We start from the raw sequence: 11889 nt of genomic DNA on the forward strand, positions 1-11889 counted from the left end.
CATACTCTAAGAGTAACGCATAAATTTTAATTTTAATCACGATATTTTGTTTCCATTTTAACCGTAGTCTCTTTTTTTAAGAACAGCTGTGCTTAAGATTGAAAAAGTCTGAAAACCGTAAAATTCTTCAACTCTGTAGGCACCGCTCTTTTTGTTGCGTCTTGTAGAACGGGCTAGCTTGAAAATATTCAACAGACCGTTCATTGTAAAAATGGCAACATTTTTATTAACAGACTATATGGCACAGTGCATTGAGTTTACCTCCATGTGCGAATTTCCTTTCTCCATAAAATTATGCTGCAAAATCTTAATGTGTATGTTATAACAACATACAAATTAATGCGGCACTAAACGAATATAAAAATCTCTGATAACTCAGAATATAAACTGATCTCTGTGATGCATTTTGATCATGTTATTGCAGAGTTTTTATCTACTTGATCAATGCTATTCCAATTTCAGAGTTTCCGCGTTGACCATTAATCTCTGTCCAAGTATAACATTGCGCATTATTTGGAGGTGCCGCTTCATACATTGTAAAGTTGTAAACACACAATTTACAATAATAGTATAGTTGTGACACATCTGAGGATGGTATTTGCAATATACTTTATAAATCTTACTGTTAAAGTATAAAATGTCGTACTCTTTTTAAAGTCTAAACAGTTCTGAATCATAAAATAACGATACGCAATAAACGGACAAGTGCAATCTGCTGACAGCCAAAAGTGACTAAGTTGACTTAGTCAGTTTTGTATGTAACAAAAAATTGTCTTATGCACATAGTCATTATAGACGAGTTTTGTTTGACGGTTGTATTACGTTTAAACGACTTGGTCAATTTTTCTGGTAAAACTAACAACGTTTCTTAGTGACTTAGTCAAGTTAACTCAAAACTGACAAAATTTGACTTGGTCAGTTTTTGAAGTATACCGACGATATATAGTCACTGCGCAAGCTAAATAATGACGTCACTGGCTTGATGAAGTTTAATTCACATCTACCTAACTTTTTTATTTGCGTACACGTTAGCGTGTACCTAGACACAGAGAAATATAACCATAATAAAAACTAATGCAAAACTATGTGACCTCACGTGCCGTTTGAACTATTTTATACCGCTGAAGACTTTAAATATGTATTTCTAAGTTATTACGAGTTTTTGAAGCGTGAAATTTTGGAAATCTCATTTTTAAACAAAACTGAACATTATTATCTAATAAAAAAAAAATGTGCAAGTTCCCTATTGTAACCTAGTGTCCCGTATATAGTAAGAATTATTCTCAAAGTTTCTTAGTCGAGTAAAAGTTATAGCATGGCATTTGTTTGCATTTAAGTCCATACCATTAAGTGAGCACCATTCCACAAGGCCATTAAGATCTGATTGCAAATTGTAATGATCCAAATCAGAGGTAATTATATGAAATAATTTAAGGTCATCAGCAAATAGAAGAAATTGAGCAAAATTGAAACTTTTATTTATGTCATTTATAAATAAATTAAAAAGAATAGGTCCTAAGTGGGAGCCTTGAGGTACCCCCGATTTAACTATAATTTCATTAGAGAAATAATTCTTAATATTATATATTCTTCTATCTAATAGATAATTTCGAATCCAACTAAGCAGAGGATCAGAGAAACCTAACTGTTCGATATTATGTAACAATAACGTATGGTTGACCCTATCGAATGCCTTGGAAAAATCTGTATAAATCGCATCTACCTGTTGTTTGCTTTCCAATGCTTCATTTAAGAACGAGGTATAATTTAACAAGTTAATTTCAGTTGATCTCCCCATAACAAAACCATACTGTTGTTCAATGATTACATTTTGTATAGTAGGCTTAATTTTGTCACAATGTCATATTAAACTCTCGAACAGTTTAGGTATAGTATTAAGGATACTAATAGGTAACCCTGCTTCTATCGCCATTCTTGAATATCAGTGATATAAAACTAACCTTCCAAAATGGAGGGAATTCACTCGTTTGTAATGATTTTTGAAAAATAAAGAATAAGGGACAAGCAAGATTAAAACTACAGTATTTCAGTAACTTGGGTGGGATTTCATCAGGCCCTAGACCCTTATGTATGTTTAGCTGGGATAATTTGGTATATACCTCTGAAATAGATAAGTCACAACCAGTAATGTTGAAACTAGTGTTAGTCCTTGCACTAGTTGGAATAGGACATTCGTCCTCACTATACACTGCAGCAAAGTACTGAGCAAACTTTTTTTCTATGGTAGGACCATCGGGACTGGTTTGGCCATTATGGTTTAAAGTGTTCGGAATGCTCCGATGCTCCTAAATGCTAATGCTGTTCGAATTGTTCCTTTTAGAATTTACAAACATCCAGAAGCTTTTAATGTTACTGGGAAGTGTATGTTCAACATTTGCTACAAACTGATTGTATGCTTGACCTGATAAGGACTTGCATATCGACCTTAATCTAGAAAATTCATTATAGTCTTATGGTAACCTGGTCACTTTAAATTTCTTATGAGCTTTCTTTTTAGCAATTATGCAGTTTCTTAACTCTCGGGTATACCATTTAGGAAAATTGCTGGTATAAAACTTTTTCATTGGTACATAAACATCGATAGCGCCATATAAGACATCATAAAGTATATTGACCATATCATCTAAACTTTTGTCTCTGAAAATTTCATCCCAGTATATTGTGTCTAAGTAATCAGAAATACCTTGAAAATTTGCTGATTTAAAGTCGTAGAAAAAGCCTTCAGCTTTCATTTCATCAGTTAAAACATCTCCGCAGTTTAAATTAAAGCATAAAGGAGGGTGGAAACTATCGGGGTCAACTAATCCCTCATCAGCTTCTGCGACAATGCAATTTTCATCATGAACCAAAACTAGATCAAGTAATGAGTTTACATTATTATAGATGTTATTGCGTTGAAAAAGATTTTGATAGGAACATATATGATTCATAATATTTATAGCATCTTCTTCGATTAAAGGAATGCCTGGAGCAGAAATTGCCGTAGAACAAAAATTATCATGAGACCAAGAACAGTGTAGGTTGAAGTCCCCTGCAATACAGGGAAATACTTGGAAGTCCGGTCTTGTAGTTGCGTCTTCATATTTTTCTCATAAGCTTGCTGTTTTGGAGTTAGATCAGGAGTTATGAATACATGCGAACCTTTTAATGCTGAACGGCCTTTTAATATAGTTTGGACATCATAATTACTGGGTAAGACAACTTTAAGGCTTCTGTTACCAGACTTATTCTTCTTTACTACTCTAACAGCCTTTTGAATAGGTATGGGCTCATTGGTAATTTTCATAAAAACTGACTTTACTGCTTCCATATCGTTGTTGGATTCAGGCATATTAAAGACCATCAAATTATTTGAGCGTTGTTGACGTTCATAAATTTCTTCAAGAGTATTTTCATCCGACAAACTATTCCCTTTTAAATTGCTTTTTATTATTTCAAGTTCATTTTTTAGTTCCTTGGTTTCCTTATCTTTTTCTTTCCTCAACTGCTTAATATCATTTTTGATGGTATTCACTTCTATGTTTAGTTTGTCAATCGGTTGCAATAAAACAGGTATTTTCTTAAATGCTGATCAACATTCAAGACAAAAATATACTAGAGTCTTTTTCTGGATTACTACGGCTCTCAATTCTGATGCACATAGACCAGTGCAATTATCGGTGGCATGCATTGTTAAATGACAGCTATCGCAAGTAGCGGTTTTGTCTTCATCCTCCAAAGAATTTTTATAAGTTAAACATTTACTGACCATAATTGTTACTGTTTAATTATATTCAAATACTGGCCTATGAAACTTGAATAAATCGAGTTTTTGTCTGCTAATGAGGTTTTACAGTTTTTGTTATATGTTTATAAATTCTACAGGAAGTAATGACATAAAATTGATGACCAGAAGACACAATTTGGAAAATTCAACAATGGATCTTGTACAGAATTTCATACAGTTTCCTTTGATATAAAAATCAATGTTTATTTTGAAGTATTTACCAACAGAAGACAGGATTTTGAGGAGCACTTTTTACACATCAACTCACTTCAACTTATCAAGTAAAACTAATTTGTTAATAATATGTATGTTTCTTAATTTCACATGTACTTTATTTTTTATTTCTAAAACAATGTTTTAACCGCCTTATTTCCACACAACAACGTTTTAACCAACTGGGATTTAACACATTGTTTTATTATACATACAGTCAGAAAAATGAATACCCATGAACGATCATATCAAGCAAATATTTTGGATTTGCTGCCTTTTTCTATAATTAACAAACGAGAGATAGATTATTAAGTGTTGTCTACAAAGCAAAAACGTTATCCAAGACATAATATGCAGTTACATATTTATAAATGACAGAGTGAGACCGTGATACAATTGTTCAACGTAGTTATATTAATTTAGTAGAAAATTTAAACTCACACTTGACTATTTCTGTACTTCCAATGTCATTCTTAGAAAAACATTTAACATGAGTAGAGGTAATGATTGCATAAACTACTATTCGAGTAATCGTGCTGGTCAACTATAATCTGACTGATTTGATTTCTGTCACTTTGACAGTGAAACTGGGTTAGGTTCGGTAGAGTTTATAAATTTTAATAATCAGTGGTATTTACTTGAACAAATTCAGTTCTTTTAAGAGCCATTTTGATATTATATTGTATTTTTGGTTTGGTATTTATTTAATTAAAATATGTCAATAAAATTTTGTAAGTAATCATCTGTCAATATGGTTAACTTCTGTCTATGAGTTCGCCAAATGTGTACCTATTACTCTGACTTTTCAATCATATTGTACGAAATTACACATTAGTATATTTTTACGCAGGGTTGGCAGGTTTAAACCAACATGCTTAAAACCTTGGTTTTAAACTAACTGGTTTTTTTAAGAAAAAAAACTGGTTTTTTTATTGAGCCTCCAAACTGGTGTTTTTGCTTAAAGTTTTTAATACAGCTGCCGAAAATGAAGAAAATTAAGATAAATAAATTCTATTTTTTTTTTTTACTTTTGAACTTAGTTATTTTGCAAACTTGCAATGAATTCCTGGAAGTGATGAAAACAAAACATGTAGAAACTTTTGACGCTGTAAATGCTTTACTTAAAAACTATGGATCCATCAAACATATTTTTCCAGTTAAGCAATAATAGAGACAAAAAATCAGCAGTTAGAAGTGAAGCCAAGGCACTGCATAATAAAATGAATACCTTTGAGACAGGTTAACTTGGATAATCTACTGACACTGATTTGGGCAAGGATTTTAAATCGAGTGAATGCAACAAGCAAAATGTTAGAAACTGTAGACTTGAACGTGTCAATTGGAGTAGAATTAATGACATTTGAGCTTTGTTGGAGATGTAAGAAATAAATTAAGCGAAATTGAACTAGAAGCCAAAAATATTTTTTTGTGAAGGCAATAATCTCAAACATATTCTATAGCAGGCAGGGCCCCCGCAAGGTTGAGCGGCGCCCGCGTGCGGCATATATTTTAGCGCACTTGCCCTTAAATCTACTATATCCACTTATGAATCAAATCTATAATTTTTTATTTTTTACTTGTAATAAAACAACAGAAATTGCAAGAACTTAAATTTTATTTTTCTTGTAACTGATTTGCTGATGATGGCAAACAACAAGTAAAGCATTAATATATTAATTAAGAGCGTAGGCGCAAAATTCCGGGCCAATGCTTTTTAAATGTATTCATTTTTTTCGAAGCCTGAGAAGACTAATATGTACTTAAGTATTTTTGAAAAATGTAAACGCAGAACGAAAGATTATATTATTGCCGAGGGCCGAAAGTCACTGAAAACTTCTATAATGTTTATTTTAATAAGTTACAGGGGTGAAAAATAGAGAAAATTTAGTATAATCTTTAATTTTAAATATTTCACTAAAAAAAACTTTTTGTTTATTCTAATTGACTTTCGGCCCTTGGTAATAATGTAATCTTTCATTCTGCGTTTAAATTTTTCAAAAATATTATTTATTATAGTTTTCTCAGCATTCGAAAAAATGAGTACATTTAAAAAACTTTGGTCCGAAATTTTGGGACTACGCTTTTAAATCTAGAAAGCGATAGCTTAAATTTAAATGGGTGTTTTTCTAGATTTGATGAAATATAACCAAACATCATATCAAATCTACTATTTAACGAACTTACGACTTGATCAATTATTCTAATACTGTCTAATTTCTATGTTAAAGGTACCATTATCTGCTATATTCGTAAGATTCTCACAAATTTTAGTTATATGAAATTTTAATGGCTTTATAGCTTCTATCCTACATACTTGACCATCTTATATCACTTAGGGGTTTTAGATTTAACTCAGGAACATGTAGTTTTATAATATCCCATCTTTTTGTGGAGGAAGAGAAAAATACGCAAAGTTCTTGTACTATGTATATTAAACAAGTTTACTATTTTATTTGACACTTTAGGAGCATCATTCATTGCTAAATTTAAGCTATGTGTAGCGCGTGGAACAAAAAAAGCTCGAGGATTATCATACTCTTATCATACACGCATATTGGCATCGTTATCATACCCTTGATCTCACATGCCTTGTATATTTAAATTTTTTAATAGTTCAACTACAAAATGAAATAACCCTTCCCCTTTGGTGTCAAATATTATTCGCGAAGCTACAAAACTCTCTTGTATTTGAACTTTTTTAGAATTATCATTTAATACAACATAACGCAAACTTAGGCTTATTTGTTTTGTATGACTTGAATCTGGGATACAGTCCATAATTATTGAATAATATTTGAAACTGTGCACCATACTACCATACCATAAATATTATTTTTTACTTTAGAAAACAATAATACTAAAAAACAGATATTCGGATATTATATTGTTTTTAAAAATTCAATAATAGTAGTAATTGTGTATTAACACCAAATTTAAAATAATATTTTAATTATTTTTTGAGTAATAACACAATATTTGATTTATATAGGAGTCCATGAAAAAATTAAAATTAAGATTGTATAAAAAAAATGATCTCATTTAAAATAAATATTTCTCATTTACCAAACCTTCGGTTTGGCGCCCTTTCGGGGTTGCGCCCGCGTGCGTCGCACGTGTTGCACGCCCGGTTACGGGGGCCCTGATAGCAGGGGTCACCAATTAGTTTCCCTGAGGATCCGTTTCGAAAACCTATGACACTTCCGGGGTCCGGATTTATGCTGCCTGTGTCTGACTGTTCTGATTCGGCTTCTTTGTGGATTCTTGCTAAAAAATATCCCCTATAAACAAATCAGAAGGGTACCGGGCGAAATTTTTGGGTAGACATTGTTTAATATTTTTTTAACAAATTCAAAACATTACCTTTTTTGCACAAGAAAATGTGTTTTGGGTGATCTTAAATAAAAAAAGATCTATCATTTTATTAAAACAAGTGTTTTCAAGCATCGCAAATGCATATTTTCGCATTTTTTACATTATAAATCGCTTATAACTCGAAAACTATCAACTTTTCAGAAATATGACAGGAGACCTTTATTGTTTATAATTACCCAATGAACCTAAAAATACATTTTTCGAGGCAAAAAAAAGTAATTTTGAATTTGCTTGAAAAATTGTTTCACCCGGCACCCTTCTGATTTGTTTAAAGGGGACATTTTTGAACAGGAATCCACAAAGAAATCGAGTCAGTAACATTGTTCATACGAAAGTGGCCTCACACATGGACTAATATGGAAAGGAAAACTAATAATATCTGATTGTTTTTTGGTTACTGTATACTTTTCTGTAAGTTTTCCTGGTACCATAAATAAAATATAAATTCATTGTGTATTATTTTGATGTTATTATCAGTATATTTTGAAAACAGCAGTATGTATTGTTAATTGTTACTAAGAATATTTTAAAAATTAGGAATTTATATTTTGAATACTAATGAAGTTTATAGACATCTTCAATTTTGAAGAAAGGAAACTGAGGAATTTAAATAAATGATCATAGTACAAAATGCTAATTAACATGTTATCTTTTCTACATTAGTTTTAATGCAAGGTGTTTGTTGCAAACTTATTAAATCTGAAAATTATTTTAATTGAATGCACATCTGAAAAGTGCTCCTACTTAACATATAGTAGAGAGGAAATGAATTTAAAAAAATTCACATGACAATTTTATATTACAGCTTACTTAATTTCAAAATTAATTATTAGTAAGTATAACAATAAGGGGGAAAACTCTTTACAAAATTAAATTATCAGAGAGAAAAATTACATTTTTTATGTACAACCTGTCTGAAGTTTGGAGTGAGTTTAGTGCAACTGAGTCTCATTAGGGATTTGAGATAGTCATCTGTTAAGTGAGATCTCTACCGATTTTTAATAAAGTTCATTATTGATAAAGCGGCTTCGCACACATAAGTTGAGCCAAACATAGTACACAATTTCATGACCAAACATTTTCAAAATTGCCAAACACTAGGTATTTCTGAATTTATTTACGGTCCACACAAAACTAGCTTACGGTCAGGATGCGGACCGAGGTCCGCTAATTGGTGACCCCTGTTCTATAGAAATGGCCTTCAAACAACAAAGAAAAAAAAACATTTTTCGATGAATCAGTGAAACAATTTTAAAGGGACAAGAGATATTCAGAATTGAAGTACATACCCATTTAATGTTATATGCCACAATATTTCTCAAGATCTTTTAAAGAGAATATAATGCTACAAAGATGTTACATCAGCTGTTATATGTTTTTTACGCTAAATAAAGAAGAAGTCAAAAAGTGAATTAATATTTTATGCGAGGAATATCAAAAAGATGTTGATGAAACCAAAGAGAACTTGCATAATGAAATTATTCATTTTATAACGTTATGCCAAAATGTGAATAAACATTTGAAAATTTGGTGTCATCCAGGATGTGCCAAGTTTATTTGAGGATACCAATTTCTAATGTGTCAGGCGATCAGTCTTTTTTGGTTTTAAAAAGAATAAAGATACATATATTGAAGGTCAAAGGCTCAAGAAAACCTAGATGCATTGACTGCGTTCACCAGATGTAAACACTTTCACAACAGTTTGCGTTTTGATTCTTAAACTTGTTGACAGTGAGCTGAACGGTTTATTGTTTAGGTTAAAATTTGACATTTTGCTTGTTTGGTTTGAACGTAACCTAAAATAATTTTATCAATTAATAAGTTTTTGAAATTATTCTTTTTATTAAGAGAAAGAAGAAAATGGATTTAATAGATAATAACGTAGCTGAATGTCTTCAGTAGCCGTTATTTTATATATATAAAACCATTATAAATATATTCTATAATATACCTATACAATTTGAATTCCCGCCATATTTTTTCAATTGTCAACAAGTTTGCAAAGTTCAACATAAATATTTTATGATTGCAAAAATGGTGACCGCTTTCCAAACATGTTTGACGTTAGCAAGTCGTTCAGAAGCATAAAGCGCAAACTGATTGCCAACGTTTGCATCTGGTGAACGCGCCCATTATCACTATCTTATTATAAAAAATGAAGAAGTGGAGCAACTGAATTTTGAGAGTATTAATATGGCAGTTTGCTAATGCCTAGTCAAGAAAAAAAGTGAGCTAATTTTTGTCTTATATATTTTTTAGAATGTTTTTTGTTTGTCATATGTTGTTCTGTAGACCTTTCTGTTTTTTTTTGTATTTTTTTGAATATTTTTTGAAGTTGAAGTTTGCTATTGTTCTCGTTTGTTTTAAAAATCTTTTTTTAAATTTTTAAAAATGTATGGGTTTTTACAATAAACGTTTATTGGGACCATGCAAGTTCGGCAAAGCGACACCTATTGCTACGCTCTGCAACTTTATTCTTACTTTAATTATATTGGCCAATTATATTAGTCCTGGTTACTGGATAATTGTCAAAGCCATAGTCCAAAAAAATAATAAAAAAAAATAAGATTCAGGTTATGTTATTAAAACGTAAACAATTGTATGTAGTAAATAAAATTAGTTTTACTAAAATGCAGTACTGCAAGCAAAATACAATTACCTAATAAAATTTACCTTTATGTAATAAGCGCATATCATATCAATATTGTGGAGCAACATATAATTTTTCTTCTTCAATGACAGTAGATATGAAATGTACGTCAATTTGACAATTTCAATTGACAATATGAATTATTTAAGAAAGTTGCAATATTTCTCTGCTATTCGAGAACAGTCGTTTCTCAATTCCCTTCCAAGTACTTGAACACCGCGAATAGTTAATGCATGTGTTTTTTTGTTAAAAAAATTGACAACGAATAGCAAAGAAGGGGGCCCCTAAATCTCTAGTGCCCAGGGCCCGAAGTTAGGTTAAACCCGCACTGTGCACAAAGGGTGTGGTTCCATATAAATATGATGCAAAATTTAATAAGTGGGTCTTAATAAATAATATGAAGTGGCCTCTACAAAGAGGCTTGGGATTTTGATATTGTGCTTGTGCATTATAATTTTATGGCAACCTTCATTGGCCATAATTTTTTATGTGGAAATGTATGCAATTAAGAATAGGATTAATGTTAAAAAATACAAAGAAAAAATTATGAATATATGAATGAGTAGTTATGAACTAAATAACATATTACTTACATTTTCAAAATCATAAGAGCAGCACCCACGCCATTACATTATTACAAATTTAAGGTTGTAATTCCGAACAAGGGTAGACGGTTTAACGGATATGAAATTTATATCAATGAATTCTGTTTCACTTACTGATGATTGTACAATAGTTTTTTATTGGGGGCGAGCGTTGTTTTTCATGTAATTACCATTTATTAAAATATCATCGATTGTCATTTGTTTCGAGTTTCGCCAGTTTCGGTTTTAGACAGTGTTGCCAGGTCAAATCTATAAAAGTTACTAGATTTCACTGAAAAAAATCACTAGAATTTCACTAGATTATGCGCATGCGCAATAACGTATAATTATGCGCAGTAACACATTTTTCGTTACTGCGCATACTCGTAACCATAGGGCTTTCATAAAATTTTCAGGGGATTTCCCTATTTTTGACTTATCCAGGTTCGTTAAAACGCAAAAAGACCTTACAATTTTATGCTGAAGTAATGATTCCGAACAACCATAATTTAAAATTAATTTATAAATAAAGAGCTAAGTGATTTTTACAAAGGTAGCCATTATGATGAAACATTTTATTTTGGGGAATAGCGGGAATCGGTAACTAGGACATGGATGGAGATCATAATACTTATTAAAAGTTTATTTATTCATCTCCTTGAAATAAATAAGACATACGTGATTTTCTTATTAGTTGGGCTAATGGATTGTCAAAGAAAACCGCACAACTAGACAACTATTATCTTTTATTTATGTCCTTCTCTTGACACTTGAAACTCTTGAGTTGAGGAGAGTGTCGTCATCATGAATTGACTCATCACAGTCATCACTTTTTAAGGATTGCCATGTTTATTGTTTATGTTAATTGTTAATGTTATGGTATGTTATGACTAGGTATTAAATTGCCATCACAAATTTCTGGGGATTTTTCTTTCTTTGCAAAGAAATTTTTAAACAATACAGGGAAGTATTAAATGAATTTTAATACAAACGTATTAAAAATACTACTGAAAATATCTTTTTTGGTATAATGTAGTAAAAATATTCAGTATAATGGAAATTTCCAAAAATCACTAGAATTGTGCCTATTTTGAAAAGTTATCACTATTTCACTAGATTCTTAAAAAATCACTAGATCTAGTGAAATTTCACTAGACCTGGTAACACTGGTTTTAGAGTAGCCTTATGGCACTCTATTTCGAGCTTCTGTCAAATGTCGTATAATCCGTGTAGACGTGTAGATCCGGGTATACGTATACCCAAAATTAAATTCCGACAGAGGG

General features: G+C 31.1%; 1 protein-coding gene across 1 annotated transcript in view; it reads right to left on the bottom strand.

Annotated features, from left to right (window-relative positions):
* LOC126892818 (uncharacterized) overlaps positions 1–11419 on the bottom strand; it is an 81207-nt gene extending 69788 nt beyond the window's left edge. The window contains exon 1 of the mRNA XM_050662553.1: positions 10616–11419. The gene's annotated coding sequence lies outside the window, so the exon portion shown is untranslated. The remainder of the gene's footprint in view (positions 1–10615) is intronic.
* Positions 11420–11889: the final 470 nt, after the last annotated feature.

The sequence above is a fragment of the Diabrotica virgifera genome, chromosome 9, assembly GCF_917563875.1.
Source record: "Diabrotica virgifera virgifera chromosome 9, PGI_DIABVI_V3a".
Classification (NCBI taxonomy): domain Eukaryota; kingdom Metazoa; phylum Arthropoda; class Insecta; order Coleoptera; family Chrysomelidae; genus Diabrotica; species Diabrotica virgifera.